This window comes from Sinohyriopsis cumingii, chromosome 5, assembly GCF_028554795.1.
Source record: "Sinohyriopsis cumingii isolate HCF-2022 chromosome 5, ASM2855479v2, whole genome shotgun sequence".
Lineage (NCBI taxonomy): Eukaryota > Metazoa > Mollusca > Bivalvia > Unionida > Unionidae > Sinohyriopsis > Sinohyriopsis cumingii.
The window spans coordinates 147,404,416-147,425,773 of NC_142965.1; positions in this window are offsets into that span (position 1 = coordinate 147,404,416).

Sequence of the window (21,358 nt, forward strand, 5' to 3'; positions counted from 1 at the left end):
CGATATTTATAGTCTCGAAATTTCCAGCGTCAGTGACGTCACTGTACTGAACACTAGGGATAAATATCAACAGTGTTGCAAGTGGCTGACCTGAATGCACGCTACTGCAGGTAGGTAGGTAGAGTGTATCTGATAGGGATAAAGTGAGTTTTATACGGACAAACAGAGACCAATACACACACCCACACAACGTACGCGCGCAGACATACGCACACACACACACACACACACACGCACACACACACATACACACATACACATACAGAGGGAAGAGGAAAAAACAAACCCCAAATATACTATCAACACAGAAGGGAGATGATACAAACCCCAAATAAACTATCCACACAAACGTACGCGAACGCATACAAACCCCAAATATACTATCAACACAGAAAGGGAGATGATACAAACCCCAAATAAACTATCCACACAAACGTACGCGAACGCATACAAACTCCAAATATACTATCAACACAGAGTGAAGAAGTAAAAGTTTTTTGAAAGCACCTAAGCCCTCACCTGCAATGACCAACTCTGCCAAACACCTACACCCCACCCACCCCCACTCCCAACACTACAAAACCCATTTAACCCGTTATTTTATGGCATCAGTGTGTGATTTAGGAAACATCAAGACACAAAATAATGGAGGAATAGACTGACTATTGTTTACCGACTTGCATGCCTAAAGAGCGTGCATGAAGGAAAACATCCTTCCATTTCAATTCTAACTAAAACATGATCCAGAGGGATAGAGATAGGTGAAAGGGCACAATTTCATAAAGTGTGAGTAGAAAACAAAACACGCCATCCTTATTATACAATGTCAAGACCAAGAGACACTTACGTGTTCTTTCTGGTCTATTCTCTTTTAGAAGGTAGTATGAAATTTCACATCAGGGCCAACGCATCGGCTCACATTGTCAATTTTTCCATTTCCATGTCTTTACTGGCACAAGTTCTTCATCATCTTCAATTTCTTCTTCTTCTGAATCCCTCTTCTCTGTTTCGTCTTGTTTTTGTTTATTCTCTTTTCTCGTAGGGCACTCTGAATTCCAGTGTCCTTTCTCCTGACAACGATATTAGGTATCTTGACTTTTGTCTCTCTTTCTTAGACGAAGCAGGTATTCTGGAGACAAATACCCATTTACCTTTGCAGATATAGCAAACTTCATTAGCACTTACACACTTTCGTATGACTCTTATCAAATCAACGACCAAAAGAGTAAGTTTTGTTGCCACTTTCGCATGTGAATTATGTTTTCGTATGACTTTTAGCAAATATTTGACCAGCAGGTCGATCTGTGCTGACTCTTCCATCTTTGATCGTTTGAGAGCGAAATGAATACTCTGACGCTAAGACACTCTCCTTATATACAGAGACCTGCTGCGTATGAAACCTAGTCAAATGTAATTTTGCAATAAGATGAAACGATTTCATTGAGGAAGTAAAAGGCAATGATGTACCGTATCGCCTCACACAAAACCTGAAGTGTTAGTTCAAATCCGTGACAGCGATTTCGAAGACGACATAACTGGGCTTTAATCAATGCTCTCCATTTCTGCCACAAAACCACGAGTCCTGATTCACGCCAAAAGAAATTTCGTTCGGTCCATAAAAAATAGTATCACATCCGAGAAACGCAAAAACGAACTTCCAGAAAACTGAGAACGACGGCTTACACCTACAACGTGAAATGTATGAGTTCAAGTAGTGCGTAAAACTTAGTCAAATTAAATTTTTATAGTCAAGACGAAACGATCTCTTTTCGAAGAAGAAAGCAGACACCAAGCGACAATGGCGATCCGTGTCACACAACACTTTTCAAAATGTATATGATCAGAGGTTTGTTCTAGCGATCTGCACGGTTAAATTAAATGTTGATGTATTTTGCAATAAGACGGACAATGGTCGCCCATGGAACCATTGTTCGTGCATTAGTTTAAATTTTTAAAATATTTTTTTTATATAAATCGCCTATAGGATAGACCCAGTAAAGCATGGCCATTCTTGTCACTGTGTGAATAGCTGCTCAAGTCAATTCGAAGTGAACGCGGTAAGAAAATAAGTATAGCCAATGAAATGGCTTACAACGGGTGATGCATTGTTTTGTTCTAGGACTGTGTGGCATAATAATCCCTATGTTCTTGCGTTGTTACCATTACAGTGCAGACAGACTGAAATGTGAACTTACAAGCCCTCTTTGTGTGTGTGTGTGTTGTACCATTTCTTCTTACCACATCAAAAGACTGAGCGTCACAGTATTGGTTCGCGTTTTCAAGCTGACCATTTTTTAAAAATCTCACTTAAACATTTTAACATAAACACTCACACTCACATCGGTAGAGTCAGAACAGACGTGTTACAGTACTGAGGGGCATGTTATCTTTTTTTTTCAAACTAATAAATTTGGGGTTTGTATGAAGTAAAGAACCGAAAGTACAGTGAAACTCAAGGATGATGACCCAATCTGTCTGTCTATTGATGCGTGTATTTACTTAAGAAGAAATATGACCTCTAAAACACAAAGAGATACGGCAAGCATGATTAGAATGAACATAACGATGTTTTCCTTCACGTCCGTGTAATTTAGAGTTTCAATCCTCTTTGAAAACAAACTTGGTCTCCTTTTGTAGGGCTTGAAATAATAAAAAACCTGAAAAAATCTTAAGCACTTTGCTATAGATAATTTCATCAACAGACTAAACAACATAAATGCCGTTACAACACTAGAAAGCCTTAAATCTTCTATCAAAAAGAAATGTATCAAAAAATTAAAGATTAACGATAACTAACCAATGAAACCGAATTTAACAAAGGCAGTGACATGTGAAGAAATGTCTCTCACTTTGGAAAGGTAGGCGAATGTACTCTGTCATGCACCATCAACTTGAAAAAAAATTATAAACAGAGAGAAACCTGAATTCAAAATTCAGTTGTTTTTTTTCTTCAAAATTGTTTCGTTTCTTTTTTCTTTTTTTGGAACAAATCTAAGCACTAATATAGAGTGGAAAAGGGAAAATGCACATACAAGCTTTGATATTTCTGAAAAAATGAGGGGATATTCCTAACGTTCATAACCACCTATGGACTTGGACTTGTCTGTGACTTATCCACAAAACAAGATGTACATATTTCTGGTCAAGCTGCAAGTGTGTGCGTGTTTTTGAAAATGGTAAAAATGGGATATACAATTTTCTCGTGATACTTATAAAGTGAAGAGTCTGTGCAAGTGTCAAAAGCCAAAGTCATATAAGTTTTGTATTTTGTACGGCTTGTAAAGATTTCCACTTTAGAAAATGTGAAGTATCACAAGTTTATATCACAAACAGAAGTGGAACATAGGGGCTTGCAAGAAAGAAAATAACCCAGACAGTTGGTGTCATCAAGAGTGCTAGAGACGGTACCCGAACTTGCTTGCTTGCTTACTTGAATTAAAGTGATTTTCGCCCTAATGGAGCATATATCACTGGTTTAATAACGCACCGCGTGATTTTTAATTACTCCTAGGGAAGGAAAGAGAGCCTCATCTCCCAGGCTTTTATGTACTCACAGACTACTTTTAAATTTAGCCACTCAGGTGTAGGACTAACTAGTCCTTAACAACCTGACTGAAAGGCTTTAAACATGAGTGGGAATAGTCTCACCACACACTCATATTTCTGTCCGAGCGTGGTAAAGGAGGAAAAAGGTGCTCAAAAAGACAGCCATGGGTGTTAAGTACTCAACAAAACGCTAGCCCGTACTTATTTCAAATCAAGTCGTGTCACCAAAAAAGACGACGTGTACGACATCAAAGGCATTGTCAAACGCAGAAACCGTAAAGTGGGCAAACGACGTGTCAAAGAAGTCAAAGTACGTTGGAAAGGATATCCACCCAGTTTTCATTCTTGCATCGACGCTTCGCACTATAAAAAGAAGTGACCATCATGCCCTTTCACACAGATTCGCTACTGCGATCACTCCTTCACCCAATTCTTCTCTGCAAGATTTACAAACACAACCCTTGTGGGTGTGGTATGGAAAACGTGTGCTTAAAACGCAAATCGTCTTTTTCTGCCAAACCTTCGTGGTGTATTGTGTCATCGGTGCAGCCATTGCCAATTTGAGTTTGCAACAAGGAGACAAACAATTGTGGACCATTTTATTGAGCAGTTGCATCGGTTACCTGCTTCCCAATCCCTCCCTGAAATTCTCCTCGAACGGGAACCACGGGAACCTTGTGTCCAGTGCCAGTGCCAGTCACCACTCCAACAACCACAACCAGAACCCCATTTTGGGCGGAGACACTCCTCTGACATCCAGTAATATCCCCTCGGACAGCCACAGAACTCTAGAATTATGAGCAATAAGAACCAATTTTACTTAACCTTACCCAGTGACAGTTCCATGGAGGTGTTTCCCAACAACACGTTGTGCTGTTACACGGCCAAATTACCTCAGACCATCCAGTTAGATCACGAAGCCCATTGGGAAGTGGCTTTAGTGGAAATCATTCACCCAACACAAATCAAAAACATCACCGAAAAGCAAGACACTTTCGAGGTGGAAATCCTGAATGCCCAATTGGAGGAAGAAATCAACAAAATAGGGTTTTTAGGGGACACAAGACCAGCCAGCAATCCAGACTTCATTATCTACACCTTGAAAATTCCTTCAGGTTATTATTTTAGTGGTGAACATTTGGTGGACACTATTGCGGACAGGTTCAACTTAGCCTTTGGCAAAGCACTGAACAGAGCCAAAAAAAGTGTGAAGATTGAGTACAATAAAGTGGCTCATCGTCTCGTGATCAAATTTCAAGATACGGACACATTGTCCCTCAGGTTCAATGGTAGTTTGTTTGAAATTTTGGGCGGACATGCAGAAATGGTCGCAAACAATATGAGCCCCAAGATCAAAAGTAATATGGATTTTTACAGAGCTTTTGGAAACCCGGTAGAACTGAACCAAGGACTTAATTTGATCTTTGTGTATTCCGATGTGGTGGAGTACAACGTGGTGGGACACACCTCTGTTCCGTTACTGCGTGTCATTCCTTTCAAAGTGGATAGTACCACAAACAATGACCAGGAAGGTGCAAACACTTATCACGTACACCGTGAATTTGTACATCCTCACTATTTGCCCGTCAGTAAGTCGTATTTAGACACTGTCAACATTGCTATAAAAGGAGATCTGGGACAAAATATTCCATTCTCCAAAGGGAAAGTTACAGTGAAACTCCATTTTCGAAAACGGTTCTCTAACGAATTGTAAGTCAAGACAGCGAGGAGGGACATTTCCACCCTATAAAATCCGGCCAGATGCGTGTGGAATTTCAGTTTGCAGAAAATCTACGCGCAGATAATACGGTGAACGTCATCCTGTATGCTGAATTGGACAATACGATATAAACCAACAGTTTGAGAGAAGTCATTCTAGACTATTAGAAGTCATGGAGGATTTTTATCAATGTTTGTATAGTAGGGATTCTTTGGACAGGGAATGTGAAGATCCCTGAGGAAGGAGAATCCCAAGACAAAGACGAAGAAGTCATCATGATGAAGTCTAGATGGCCAGAACAAGAACCACATTTAGTTTCCTGTTATGCTATAGTCTTGACAGAAAAAAATTAAGGAATTGATCAAGAAAAATTGTTATGGATGTCAAAACGATCATCCCAGTCAAATTCAACACGATAAATGCCTGATGTTAAGTCAAGAAGAAAAATTGGACGAGTATCTGGACGATGCTTGGAGTCTCATCTGGAACAAAGACGTGTTGCACCAGTGGTATAAAGACTTGCGTGAACATTCTTGTCCACCATTAACCACACAAGAGATCCATCGCATCGAAGCTCTCCTGAATCAGAGTGAGGAAACAGAACGAATAACCGTTTATTCGTCAGACATTTTCAAACAAAAAGTCAGGATCGAATTGACCACTTATCATTACCTGAGAAGAAGAGAAAAAAAACAAAAAATGGATACCTGAGAACTTTATTACCTTTTGAACCACAGTTTGTACACTGCTTCTTGGAATCCTGTCGTCTGTGCTAAAGATGAACTCCCTCATTGCACACCTCAAAACCATCAAGCTTACGTGATCAACACGGACGACAGTCATCTCCCAGGAACCCACTGGGTAGCCGTCTACTTTCCTCAAGAAGGATGTGTGGAATACTTTGATTCCTATGGACTGCCCCCTTTGGAAGACGATATCATTGACTTTATGAGAAGAAATGCATAGACCACACGATTCAATAATGTGAAATAACAAGGCACATATTCCTTGGTGTGTGAACAGTACTGTGTGTGTTTTTTCTGCATGATTGCAGCCTGGGCTATTCTTTAGAACATTTAGTGACTCATTTTGATGCTCGTCATTCTTCTAGAAACGATGTGAAAGTACATCGATGGTTTTGTGACCAGTATGCTTATCTTTTGTCTCTAACTAGAAAACGTAGTGTCCATCAATGGCCTAATGACTTCCGACAGTGGAAATCACAATTTCATTCACAACGTTGTCAGCCCTGTTTAAAGTAGAGTGTGAATTGAAAAAAAATGTTTGGTATTTGAAAAAAATGTTTGATGTTATAGTGTTGGATTATTGTTAAATAAATGTTAGAGTTGTTTGTTAGTATGAATAAAAAATGTTGTGTTTTGAAGAAAAAAATGCCTTTGTGGTTTATCTGGCTATAGGAATCTTGATTCATGCTCTTTGACTTCTCTCTATCCCTCCCATAACACTATTTGAACGTTCCGGCTAGAAAACCGTGTAGTAATGTTTTCCTTCACGTCCGCGCTTTGACTTTAAGAACCGGGAAAGTTTCCAGTCTGTCCATCCATTGTTAACTCATCCTCCTACGAAGATGTGCTCCAAACTAGCTAAGCTAAACGAAGCCTACGTGAATTTACATAGGGTCAGACACAGTCTGATACCGAAGCCAGAAGAGATAGAAAATGTGAGAATGCTAAAAGTCACTGAAGACCTGAAAGAAGAGCTCTTCAAGGAGGAATTCAAGAAGGAGAAAGAAGAATGGATGGAGAAGTACAGACTTCATAAACAGCAGAGAGAGCAGCAACAGCAGCAGCATGAACCTAACAGAGGCTTTGTCAACAGTTGTATCGACACCAAAGAGTTCTTCTTCTCTTTTCCGAAGAAGCAGACCTTATCCTATGAGAAAGCCTCTCATCAGAGGAGGCCGCCATCTTATAACCTAAGCGATCGCCATAGCTTCAAGTTCCAAAAAAAAAATTTCAGGGCTACCCCATACTCTCAAAAAGAAATAACATTCCATTGCCTATGATATGTTAGTCAGTTAGAAGAAAAAATACAGAAGTGAGTCTATCAGCACATGATTTCTTTATCTTGGTTAGAAAGTGCGACTCTAAGTCCTTCGTTTCCGTCGCTTATCAAAATTTTAAAAATAGTAATGTTCTGTAAAAAAGTGAGTGAGTGTTTCTTTTAGGTTTGTGCGTTTTTGTTTTTTTTTGTTGGTGATAATATGGATAATGTAAGTTCGGGTACAACGAAATTAAAAGAATTAGGCCCAGAACTCGGTGTGGAGGGAAGAAATATACGCAACAGTAGCGGGAGCAAGAAATGCAGACCTAGCCAGTTAGCACTCCACCCACCTCGAGAACACAAATAACATCTAGTCAACAGCCGACTATACCTAACAAACAACCTGACCCGGAAAGAGTGGTGGCAAAACAAAGGGCCAATTATGTTAGACAAACGGTATGGCAAACGAAAATGTAATTATCGGAGGCACTACGTTCTTTTCTGGGGCCCAGAGTGGCCGAGTGGTCTAAAGCGCTCTCCGTTACGGATCACTGTCATCTCACCTTTGTCTGCGTGGGTTCGAGTCTCGGATTCGGCTAATGTGGGTATGTGAGAAAACTTGCCAGTAGCTTCTCGTGGGTCGGTGGTTCTTTCCGGGTTTTTCCCGGGTTCTTCCTCCACCATTAATGCTGGCCGCCATGTATAGCCTATCGCGTGCTGAAAAATGGCGTTAAACCCTACAACAACAACAACGTTCTTTTCTCACTCCGATACTACAGGCAATCTCAGCTGAAAGAACAACCACAACAACAATAACAGCGACAGACGCCATAGCAGCGGATTTAAAACTATCTACCTCAACTAAAGAATTAGTATCAGAACCAGAAGAGGAAATTGAGGCGGTTGAGGAGGAAGAGGGGGACGCTGACCCTCGTTGAGAAGTACACCGAAATGGGACTAGATCAAGCATTGTATGACGTCAACAAATCAGGGCAGTTTATTAGAGCCATACAATACGTTGCCTACAAATCTCTAGACACCTTTAAACCAAGACCTTCTCAATGGGGATTAGGGTCAGAGTTCTTCCCCAATTCTACAGACAAACCTACACTGGATACCCCCTCAGTCAACTGGTAGAAGCCGCTGCTTACATTGCCGCCCATCATGGCTACGCATTTCCTGATATCAAGAATCATGAGACTAGGAGTGCAGGAAAGAACGTGAAAGCAAAAGAGAGACGTGTTACCTTCTAATAGAAAAAACAAACTTTTTTAGGGCTCCAAAAGATTGCTTCTTATTAAATAGGGAACCATATTTGGCTTGGTATCCCTCCTTGACTAAACTATTCTCGAAACAAACTTGACCCATTGGAACACCGCAACAAATTTAACTTTTTAAACCTAACAGTGACCAAACTGGTATATGTCTCTTAGACATAATAATTTAAATAAGATCAGTATGGCTATTTTTATGTACACTAAGTACTAATATTAGATAGATAGGTTAGGAAGTAGGAAATTTAACAGACTCATTAGATTTGAACTAATTGCACAAGTGGTTAACACATTATTGGTACTTTTTACTGTCCATTAGCAAAAACGGGACTTGATTTGAAATAAGTACGGGCTAGCGTTTTGTTGAGTACTTAACACCCATGGCTGTCTTTTTGAGCACCTTTTTCCTCCTTTACCACGCTCGGACAGAAATATGAGTGTGTGGTGAGACTATTCCCACTCATGTTTAAAGCCTTTCAGTCAGGTTGTTAAGGACTAGTTAGTCCTACACCTGAGTGGCTAAATTTAAAAGTAGTCTGTGAGTACATAAAAGCCTGGGAGATGAGGCTCTCTTTCCTTCCCTAGGAGTAATTAAAAATCACGCGGTGCGTTATTAAACCAGTGATATATGCTCCATTAGGGCGAAAATCACTTTAATTCAAGTAAGCAAGCAAGCAAGTTCGGGTACCGTCTCTAGCACTCTTGATGACACCAACTGTCTGGGTTATTTTCTTTCTTGCAAGCCCCTATGTTCCACTTCTGTTTGTGATAATAACTTGTGATACTTCACATTTTCTAAAGTGGAAATCTTTACAAGCCGTACAAAATACAAAACTTATATGACTTTGGCTTTTGACACTTGCACAGACTCTTCACTTTATAAGTATCACGAGAAAATTGTATATCCCATTTTTACCATTTTCAAAAACACGCACACACTTGCAGCTTGACCAGAAATATGTACATCTTGTTTTGTGGATAAGTCACAGACAAGTCCAAGTCCATAGGTGGTTATGAACGTTAGGAATATCCCCTCATTTTTTCAGAAATATCAAAGCTTGTATGTGCATTTTCCCTTTTCCACTCTATATTAGTGCTTAGATTTGTTCCAAAAAAAGAAAAAAGAAACGAAACAATTTTGAAGAAAAACAACAACTGAATTTTGAATTCAGGTTTCTCTCTGTTTATAATTTTTTTTCAAGTTGATGGTGCATGACAGAGTACATTCGCCTACCTTTCCAAAGTGAGAGACATTTCTTCACATGTCACTGCCTTTGTTAAATTCGGTTTCATTGGTTAGTTATCGTTAATCTTTAATTTTTTGATACATTTCTTTTTGATAGAAGATTTAAGGCTTTCTAGTGTTGTAACGGCATTTATGTTGTTTAGTCTGTTGATGAAATTATCTATAGCAAAGTGCTTAAGATTTTTTCAGGTTTTTTATTATTTCAAGCCCTACAAAAGGAGACCAAGTTTGTTTTCAAAGAGGATTGAAACTCTAAATTACACGGACGTGAAGGAAAACATCGTTATGTTCATTCTAATCATGCTTGCCGTATCTCTTTGTGTTTTAGAGGTCATATTTCTTCTTAAGTAAATACACGCATCAATAGACAGACAGATTGGGTCATCATCCTTGAGTTTCACTGTACTTTCGGTTCTTTACTTCATACAAACCCCAAATTTATTAGTTTGAAAAAAAAAGATAACATGCCCCTCAGTACTGTAACACGTCTGTTCTGACTCTACCGATGTGAGTGTGAGTGTTTATGTTAAAATGTTTAAGTGAGATTTTTAAAAAATGGTCAGCTTGAAAACGCGAACCAATACTGTGACGCTCAGTCTTTTGATGTGGTAAGAAGAAATGGTACAACACACACACACACAAAGAGGGCTTGTAAGTTCACATTTCAGTCTGTCTGCACTGTAATGGTAACAACGCAAGAACATAGGGATTATTATGCCACACAGTCCTAGAACAAAACAATGCATCACCCGTTGTAAGCCATTTCATTGGCTATACTTATTTTCTTACCGCGTTCACTTCGAATTGACTTGAGCAGCTATTCACACAGTGACAAGAATGGCCATGCTTTACTGGGTCTATCCTATAGGCGATTTATATAAAAAAAATATTTTAAAAATTTAAACTAATGCACGAACAATGGTTCCATGGGCGACCAGTGTCCGTCTTATTGCAAAATACATCAACATTTAATTTAACCGTGCAGATCGCTAGAACAAACCTCTGATCATATACATTTTGAAAAGTGTTGTGTGACACGGATCGCCATTGTCGCTTGGTGTCTGCTTTCTTCTTCGAAAAGAGATCGTTTCGTCTTGACTATAAAAATTTAATTTGACTAAGTTTTACGCACTACTTGAACTCATACATTTCACGTTGTAGGTGTAAGCCGTCGTTCTCAGTTTTCTGGAAGTTCGTTTTTGCGTTTCTCGGATGTGATACTATTTTTTATGGACCGAACGAAATTTCTTTTGGCGTGAATCAGGACTCGTGGTTTTGTGGCAGAAATGGAGAGCATTGATTAAAGCCCAGTTATGTCGTCTTCGAAATCGCTGACACGGATTTGAACTAACACTTCAGGTTTTGTGTGAGGCGATACGGTACATCATTGCCTTTTACTTCCTCAATGAAATCGTTTCATCTTATTGCAAAATTACATTTGACTAGGTTTCATACGCAGCAGGTCTCTGTATATAAGGAGAGTGTCTTAGCGTCAGAGTATTCATTTCGCTCTCAAACGATCAAAGATGGAAGAGTCAGCACAGATCGACCTGCTGGTCAAATATTTGCTAAAAGTCATACGAAAACATAATTCACATGCGAAAGTGGCAACAAAACTTACTCTTTTGGTCGTTGATTTGATAAGAGTCATACGAAAGTGTGTAAGTGCTAATGAAGTTTGCTATATCTGCAAAGGTAAATGGGTATTTGTCTCCAGAATACCTGCTTCGTCTAAGAAAGAGAGACAAAAGTCAAGATACCTAATATCGTTGTCAGGAGAAAGGACACTGGAATTCAGAGTGCCCTACGAGAAAAGAGAATAAACAAAAACAAGACGAAACAGAGAAGAGGGATTCAGAAGAAGAAGAAATTGAAGATGATGAAGAACTTGTGCCAGTAAAGACATGGAAATGGAAAAATTGACAATGTGAGCCGATGCGTTGGCCCTGATGTGAAATTTCATACTACCTTCTAAAAGAGAATAGACCAGAAAGAACACGTAAGTGTCTCTTGGTCTTGACATTGTATAATAAGGATGGCGTGTTTTGTTTTCTACTCACACTTTATGAAATTGTGCCCTTTCACCTATCTCTATCCCTCTGGATCATGTTTTAGTTAGAATTGAAATGGAAGGATGTTTTCCTTCATGCACGCTCTTTAGGCATGCAAGTCGGTAAACAATAGTCAGTCTATTCCTCCATTATTTTGTGTCTTGATGTTTCCTAAATCACACACTGATGCCATAAAATAACGGGTTAAATGGGTTTTGTAGTGTTGGGAGTGGGGGTGGGTGGGGTGTAGGTGTTTGGCAGAGTTGGTCATTGCAGGTGAGGGCTTAGGTGCTTTCAAAAAACTTTTACTTCTTCACTCTGTGTTGATAGTATATTTGGAGTTTGTATGCGTTCGCGTACGTTTGTGTGGATAGTTTATTTGGGGTTTGTATCATCTCCCTTTCTGTGTTGATAGTATATTTGGGGTTTGTATGCGTTCGCGTACGTTTGTGTGGATAGTTTATTTGGGGTTTGTATCATCTCCCTTCTGTGTTGATAGTATATTTGGGGTTTGTTTTTTCCTCTTCCCTCTGTATGTGTATGTGTGTATGTGTGTGTGTGCGTGTGTGTGTGTGTGTGTGTGTGCGTATGTCTGCGCGCGTACGTTGTGTGGGTGTGTGTATTGGTCTCTGTTTGTCCGTATAAAACTCACTTTATCCCTATCAGATACACTCTACCTACCTACCTGCAGTAGCGTGCATTCAGGTCAGCCACTTGCAACACTGTTGATATTTATCCCTAGTGTTCAGTACAGTGACGTCACTGACGCTGGAAATTTCGAGACTATAAATATCGACTTGGGGATTTCCACATTTTGTAGCTATACATATATACTAGAATTCATAAACAGGAACGTCACTCAAGCTGAGGCTATAAAAAGATAGTGGGATTTTCCAAAGGAAAAACCCACAAGTTGGAGCTATAAATAGATAGTGGGATTTCATAGGAATTTCAGCTGATTATAGATACATAGGTATTTATCGACGATCGTCACAGAAGTTGATATTGTAAGTAGTTACTAATTTTATCTATTTTATAGTGTGTGTGTTTATGTGTGTGTGTGTGAGTATGTCTGCGCGCGTACGTTGTGTGTTTCTGTGTGTGTGTGTGTGTGTGTGTGAGTATGTGTGTGTGTGTGTGTGTGTGTGTGTGTGAGTATGTCGGCGCGCGTACGTTGTGTGTGTGTGTGTGTGTGTGTGTCTGCGCGCGTACGTTGTGTGTGTCTATTGGTCTCTGTTTGTCCGTATAAAACTCACTTTATCCCTATCAGATACACTCTACCTACCTACCTACAGTAGCGCGTATTCAGGTCAGCCACTTGCAACACTGTTGATATTTATCCCTAGTGTTCAGTACAGTGACGTCACTGACGCTGGAAATTTCGAGACTATAAATATCGACATGGGGATTTCCACATTTTGTAGCTATACATATATGCTAGAATTCATAAACAGGAACGTCACTCAAGCTGAGGCTATAAAAAGATAGTGGGATTTTCCGAAGGAAAAACCCACAAGTTGGAGCTATAAATAGATAGTGGGATTTCATAGGAATTTCAGCTGATTATAGATACATAGGTAGTTATCGACGATCGTCACAGAAGTTGATATTGTAAGTAGTTACTAATTTTATCTATTTTATAGTGTGTGTGTTTATGTGTGTGTGTGTGAGTATGTCTGCGCGCGTACGTTGTGTGTTTCTGTGTGTGTGTGTGTGTGTGTGAGTATGTGTGTGTGTGTGTGTGTGTGAGTATGTCGGCGCGCGTACGTTGTGTGTGTGTGTTTGTGTGTTTGTGTGTGTGTGTGTGTGTGTGTGTCTGCGCGCGTACGTTGTGTGTGTCTATTGGTCTCTGTTTGTCCGTATAAAACTCCCTTTATCCCTATCAGATACACTCTACCTACCTACCTACAGTAGCGTGCATTCAGGTCAGCCACTTGCAACACTGTTGATATTTATCCCTAGTGTTCAGTACAGTGACGTCACTGACGCTGGAAATTTCGAGACTATAAATATCGACTTGGGGATTTCCACATTTTGTAGCTATACATATATACTAGAATTCATAAACAGGAACGTCACTCAAGCTGAGGCTATAAAAAGATAGTGGGATTTTCCAAAGGAAAAACCCACAAGTTGGAGCTATAAATAGATCGTGGGATTTCATAGGAATTTCAGCTGATTATAGATACATAGGTATTTATCGACGATCGTCACAGAAGTTGATATTGTAAGTAGTTACTAATTTTATCTATTTTATAGTGTGTGTGTTTATGTGTGTGTGTGTGAGTATGTCTGCGCGCGTACGTTGTGTGTTTCTGTGTGTGTGTGTGTGTGTGAGTATGTGTGTGTGTGTGTGTGAGTATGTCGGCGCGCGTACGTTGTGTGTGTGTTTGTGTGTGTGTGTGTGTGTGTGTGTGTGTGTGTGTCTGCGCGCGTACGTTGTGTGTGTCTATTGGTCTCTGTTTGTCCGTATAAAACTCACTTTATCCCTATCAGATACACTCTACCTACCTACCTACAGTAGCGCGTATTCAGGTCAGCCACTTGCAACACTGTTGATATTTATCCCTAGTGTTCAGTACAGTGACGTCACTGACGCTGGAAATTTCGAGACTATAAATATCGACATGGGTATTTCCACATTTTGTAGCTATACATATATACTAGAATTCATAAACAGGAACGTCACTCAAGCTGAGGCTATAAAAAGATAGTGGGATTTTCCAAAGGAAAAACCCACAAGTTGGAGCTATAAATAGATAGTGGGATTTCATAGGAATTTCAGCTGATTATAGATACATAGGTATTTATCGACGATCGTCACAAAATGGAACGAAAAAATTGAAAAAGAAGAAGAAAATGAGAAGAGGAAGAAAGAAGAGGAGGAGAAGAAAAAAAGAAAGGGAAGAAGAGTGTAGGAGATAAAATAAGAACTTGGTGGAGAAAAAGAAGAAATTAGAAGAAGAAGAAAACCCAAAGGCCCTTTTCAGGGCCAGCCATATTTCTCGAAAAGAGATAGCCTTTCCATTGCCTACCCTTTTTTTTAAAATTTTAAAAAAAAAAAAAATCCTATGTTCCATTCCCCTTGTCCCTAAACAAGCCCAAACTCTATTCCCCATGTTAAATTCCCCTTGTACGTAGAGTGACCCACGATTTATTCCCATGTTAAATTCCCCTTGTACGTAGAGTGACCCACGATTTTTCGCCATGTTAAATTTCCATTGTACGTAGAGTGACCCAGGGGTCCCTGTAATGCTAATTCCCATTGTACGTAGGGTGCCCCCCTTCACTACTGATGCACGATCTAAAAATTCAAACTTGAAGAGAGTCGTGTATTTTTTGTGGGGGTCATTATATTACTAAGTATGAAACATAGTGTACGAAAATACGCGAAGCTCGGAATGGAGATGGTTCTTTTTAATTTGACTGGTTATGACTGATTTAAGTAATGTGTTTTGATACTGTCGACGACGGAGTGAACACTATTTTCTAGACGGGGGGGTTGTCTTTAAGCGGGCGGGACATGTGCCTTGCCCACTACAAAATGTTGGACATATTGCTTAGCACGTACATTTCTATTAATAATATATATAATATGAAGCGAAATTGACAATATTATCGAATTCCAATAAATTGTGAGTTTCAATTATATCACCACACTCAGTTAACATCAAATGCACCCGAAATAGGCATTTCAAGCTAAAGGGTAGACCGTCTACTCAAAACTATCAAAGAATATTACAAATTAATCACCAACGGTCCTCGGCAAGTCACAATTATAATAGTTATCAATTATGGGCATGAATCATCTAGTGTATTTGAGAGCAGCCGTTTTGTGTTTTGTACATGCTAGTACATATGTAATAAACGTAAGCCTAATCTTCGTTGCCTATTCCGCAGATGTGTTATAACATTTTATATAAATTGCCTACCAAACTTATTACACTCGGACCAAACTTTTCAGCCTCGACAGACATATGGAGAATTAAGGTAAACCTTTGTATATGCTAATACTACAGTTACCGTTATTATTTCCAAAGTCATCATTTTCGAGTTCTAGAACGTTTCGAAGACATATATGGATTTCAATTTGTAATAAAGGAAGAACTTTAATCTTATAATATACTAAATTAGTATAATAGATTTACAACGATATCGATGACTAATGACACTCTGCAGCCATCATAAGTCTGGATTATAAATTGGTATAATATAGTTAGTACCATATTGTTGGCCGATTCCCATCTGCAGCCATCTGTAGAATGGATGTTTGATATTTGAATAATGTGAGCTTTTATTTTCAACAATTTGATAAGATCTCATATTTCCTTTAATGCGAATCAGTCAGATATACGCAACACATAATTTTCTAATGAGTCTCCGCTGAAAAAAGTATTTTGAACATGCAAATGAAATGGGCACTGCATCCGATCCTTAGTCATTTTTAAACCATTCCTATATAAAATGTGAATATATATATATATATATATATATATATATATATATATATATATATGCATAAAGTTAAGCTCAGCAAACATCCTGGAAACAAACTGTGTGCTATTATCTACATCTATATATAGTAGTATTGGAAGGAGAATGCAATGTGCCAACGTCAGCAACGTTTTGACATGTTGTTTTCCGTCTTCATTTATTTCTCTTCTAAAAATATCTCTTTTTGAACTCTTGTGTGTATTTTCATATGCAGTTATGGTAATTAATTCTTGTTGTATGACACAGCAAGACGAAAGGCCTTTCTTTTGTTAAACAGATTAAGAAAAATAAAAACGTAATGAATATGTAGAGCCTAACATCTACTGCCGTACTATGAACATACTCGTGGTGATTTATATTTGATAATTTGGCCTAACTTAGAGAATAAATTTATTTATTAATATTCATGTCTGTGCGAGTTCACGTAGATAATAACTGTAATATTTATTGCCCCGCCACGAATGCGGTTGGCACATAGAGTTATGCCAGTGTCCGTCCTTATATCCATATGTCTATACAGTTCATTTTGCACTAAGACTGGTTTTCATGCACTGTGAGTGGACTTTCATGTTTCATAAACACATGTATGTGTTTTTTTTTTTTGTTTTCTTTTTTTTTTGTTTTTTGTTTTTTTTGCTGTAAGGGTGTATTTATAATTCCTTGTTCTCCTTTGCAGGTTCAAATTTGAGAGACATATCAATATCCGCAGTGAGATTTTAGTTGATAAAAATACAACAGATGCTGTAGCATACATGTTAAAGGGACGACAGTAACGTTCTATCATTCCCATTCACGGAATAAACTGATCGGCAACATGTGTGCTTTACACTGTTCAGAAACTGGTCTCCATTTAGTTCATACCTGATGAACTTACTAAGTGTGTTAGCAAACCTAAGTTTCAGAAGTGGTTGTCACATTCTTGACAAGATATTTTGGTGTGCTTGTAATATTTGCTTTTCTGAAGACCCGATAAATTACTGAGAATTTGACGATTTAAAAGTACCTATATTATCTCTGTATTTTCATTTGGAACATGACTTCCTTCCAATGAGAGTCGAATGTATTCGACCAACAGAAAAATTGTCTAGCTAGCATGCAACGGAAATGGCAAATTGCGTTTGGTATGAGGATATCCCACGTTCTTCAAAAGAACGCACATAAATGTGTCTGCATGCGCGTTTCAATTTTCCTTCTCCACAAATGATTCAAGCGCTCCATAGTCCTGCCACACGTTGTATAATTTCATCGCAACATACACTAAGGTAAATTTTACCATATTTCGACTCTAAACAGAAAACCTCATATAAGAGTCTGATGATAGTGTTAGCTATACATAGGGACGTTCGTAATGCAACATGTTAGGAAGTCTGATGGTATTATTAGCTATACCTAGGGACGTTCGTAATGCAACATGTTAGGAAGTCTGATGGTATTATTAGCTATACCTAGGGACGTTCGTAATGCAACATGTTAGGAAGTCTGAGTGTATTATTATCTATACCTAGGTACGTTCGTAATGCGACCTGTTAGGAAGTCTGAGTGTATTATTAGCTATACCTAGGGACGTTCGTAATGCAACATGTTAGGAAGTCTGATGGTATTATTAGCTATACCTAAGGACGTTCGTAATGCAACATGCTAGAAGTCTGATGGTATTATTAGCTATACCTAGGGATGTTCGTAATGCAACATGTTAGAAGTCTGATGGTATTATTAGCTATACCTAGGGACGTTCGTAATGCAACATGTTAGAAGTCTGATGGTATTATTAGCTATACCTAGGGGCGTTCGTAATGCAACATGTTAGGAAGTAACGCTGACAATATAGCATTCCTTAAATGAGTCATCGCGAGAGCATATGCAGGATACACACTCCCACGAAAATGTGTTCCTGTCAAGTGATAATGTTAACATGCCACTCAGATGAAATTCATATATGACATTTCCCCTAATGTATATATAGTTTATGAGAAAATGAATGAAACAACAGTAAACCATCCTGGAAAATTTCGACCCCCCCCCCCAAAAAAAAAAAAAAAAATCAAATAAATGTTTCTTTGATATATAAACTTATGGACGGATTGATCGTAAACAGTAAAGTTTCCATTGGCATTACAACCAAACATCTTTGTTGTTATTGTTATAGGGTTTAACACCATTTTCATCACAATAGTGGCCAGTATACATGGTGGAGGAAGAACCCGGGAAAACCCAAGAAAGAACCATCGACCCACGAGAAACTACTGGCAAGCTTTCTCACGTACCCACATTGTCCTAGTAGGACCAAACATATATGTAACGGTACGACTCTATGGTCATAAACTAGGCGACGACAAAAAGAAGCAAACCCAATCATTTTTCTATACCTTAATACAAAATGTATTATTCAATGTTATAAAATTAAAATGTAAGGAGAACTTACAGTATTATAAAGAGTATCCAAAAGAATCATAAAATGTTTTGTTCAAGTCAAATGTTTTTAAATCGAAGTTCCAAATGAATTTCAGTTTCTCAAATAACCGTATCATAAAGGCATTGTTAGAACTCTTTTGAATATTTTACAATGGTCCCATAATACTCTTTTAGTCCAACGAGCACTTTGTAATCATAGTGAATAAAGCTTACTAACTTCTCTTCGCAAATTATCTAAACACATCTTTAAACACATCTGAAGACTGTTTTAACATACGAAACAAGAATCCGAATGAACCAAAATAGGAATGAATCTGATGGCTCAGTTTTCTGCTATTATACACATTCAAAAGTTTATTAAGACAATTTACTACATTTTCAGTCATTAATTAAAACTTTCATATATATATATATATATATATATATATATATATATATATATATATATATATATATATATATATATATATATATATGTATATATATATGTAACAGTACAGCTAATTTCCCATACATCTCAATATTAAATGTCCGTAAACAGTAAGTTTCCCATAGATCGCAACACTAAATATCATTATAAAGTCGGTTTCCCATAAATATTAGTATATAGTCAGTTCCCCATAGCTCTCTATAGCAACTATCAGTATGGAAGCGCATTTTCCATAGATCCCATTACTAAATATTGTCATGTATATCTGATTTAATTATATCTGATTTAATAAATATTTGTTTCAATTTAATTGTGTGTCAGTTTTTAAAAAGTTATTTTTCATCACATCATGTTGTAATGTAAGTTTTTCTCTAGAGGTGATACTTTATTTCAGAAAATAGTTTGACCTTGACTGTTAGTTTATAAACACCAGGTAGTGATCTAAATCATGACCTTATTTCAAAATGTGTAGCATCCACGTAAACAAGTTCTATTTTATTTTAAAATGATTGGTTGTTGTCGAGGTCATGATGGGAGCTCGGGTTTAAGATGTAAACCTTTTTTTTTATTTCTTAGAGTCAAATGATTGGTTCTCGTCAGGTCTGGGCCACGCTGGGCAGACGTGATCATTAACAAGTACCTAGTTTATGTAAGCTTCCAAACGATAATCTCGTGACCCCTTGTTTACGTTTTAGGATACGATATAACCTCTGTTTTGGAGAGTTATTCTCAGTAGAAGTTGCAGCTGGGCTTTCTCTTACACTGGAAGTTGTATGTTGTGATGTTTGGAGTTATTTCAAATTACTTGGATTGGAGTTATTTCAAATTATTTGGGTTCAAAAGGATTAATTCCTTTTGCCTGGAAAATGCATGTGATCGTGTGAGATTCTTAATCGAAGACAGTTCTGTAATAAATTTATTTTGATTTCCAAAACCGGAGTGATAATTTTCGTTTCTACAAGGAACTGTAGACTTCAAAAATATCGGTTACAGCATACGTCATCGTCTTCCATATTGGATTCGAACTTGAAATCATTAGACAATTTTGTTATTAGGCGATAAAAAGATTTATCTGTGGATTATTCTTGGATTATTTTTGCATTTGATTCTATAAAAGAGTAAGTTCATATTTTCTCATTTTTACCGAATTTTTCCAGCTAAATAAATTATTGTATTTTTTCAACGCTTGCTGTTTTCACTCTTTTTTGTGTTACTGTTTATTCGAGCCTAAAAACGTGAGATATGAATATCAGTATACAGTTGGTTTTCCACAGACCTAACTACCAAATATCTGATTACAGTAAATTTCCCATAGACCTTCATATCAAACATCTTTGAATGGTGAATACTCAACTCTATTACCTGTTGATAACTTTTAGAAATTCCTACGCAGGTAGATATTGACATTACAACATTTTAGAAATTCTTACTCATGTAGACATTGGCATTACAACATTTTAGAAAATCCTACTCAGGTAGACGTTGGCATTTCAATCACGTAACTGTAGAAAAGATTCAATGTTAAAGAACATTGTATGTCCGTTATATCCATTACAAACGTTATGTTTGCGAAACTCGTGTCTCTCAAAATATTACAACTTCATTTTTGATTGAAAAAATTTAAAGGTTGTGATGCCATCCAGCTAAAGAACCACACCTTCATCCACATCCATCTTTTTGCATTTTACAGCTTGGTATTTACAGTCCAAAGAGAATGATGTGTTTGTCCATTTCGTTAAGAACTGACCTATTCATGAACTATCAAATATATTTCATTTCTATTGCGACTAAGGATTGTGGATCGAGTTTTTATATTCTTGACTTCTGGCAAGATTGTATGTGGTAACCAAGACGTTTACTAGAATTTGAGTTCAAGGCCAGATCATGGCGGAATTTTATATGTATTTACGACCAGGTTAACAATTCATTCTTAACGTAAGATCATTTTGTTTTTGGAATCCATTTGTAATCAGAGCTTACACTTGTCTTCCAATAGGATTCGAGGAATTTATAATTTAAACTGATATTTGGATTAACACATTGTTGTCGAATTATTGTGGACGTGTTTGAACACATTCTGGTTTTCACCATTCCGCTACATTAGGACATTCAAGACTATTGGTATATCGGAATATTCAAGACTATTGGTATATCGGGACATTCAAGACTATTGGTATATCG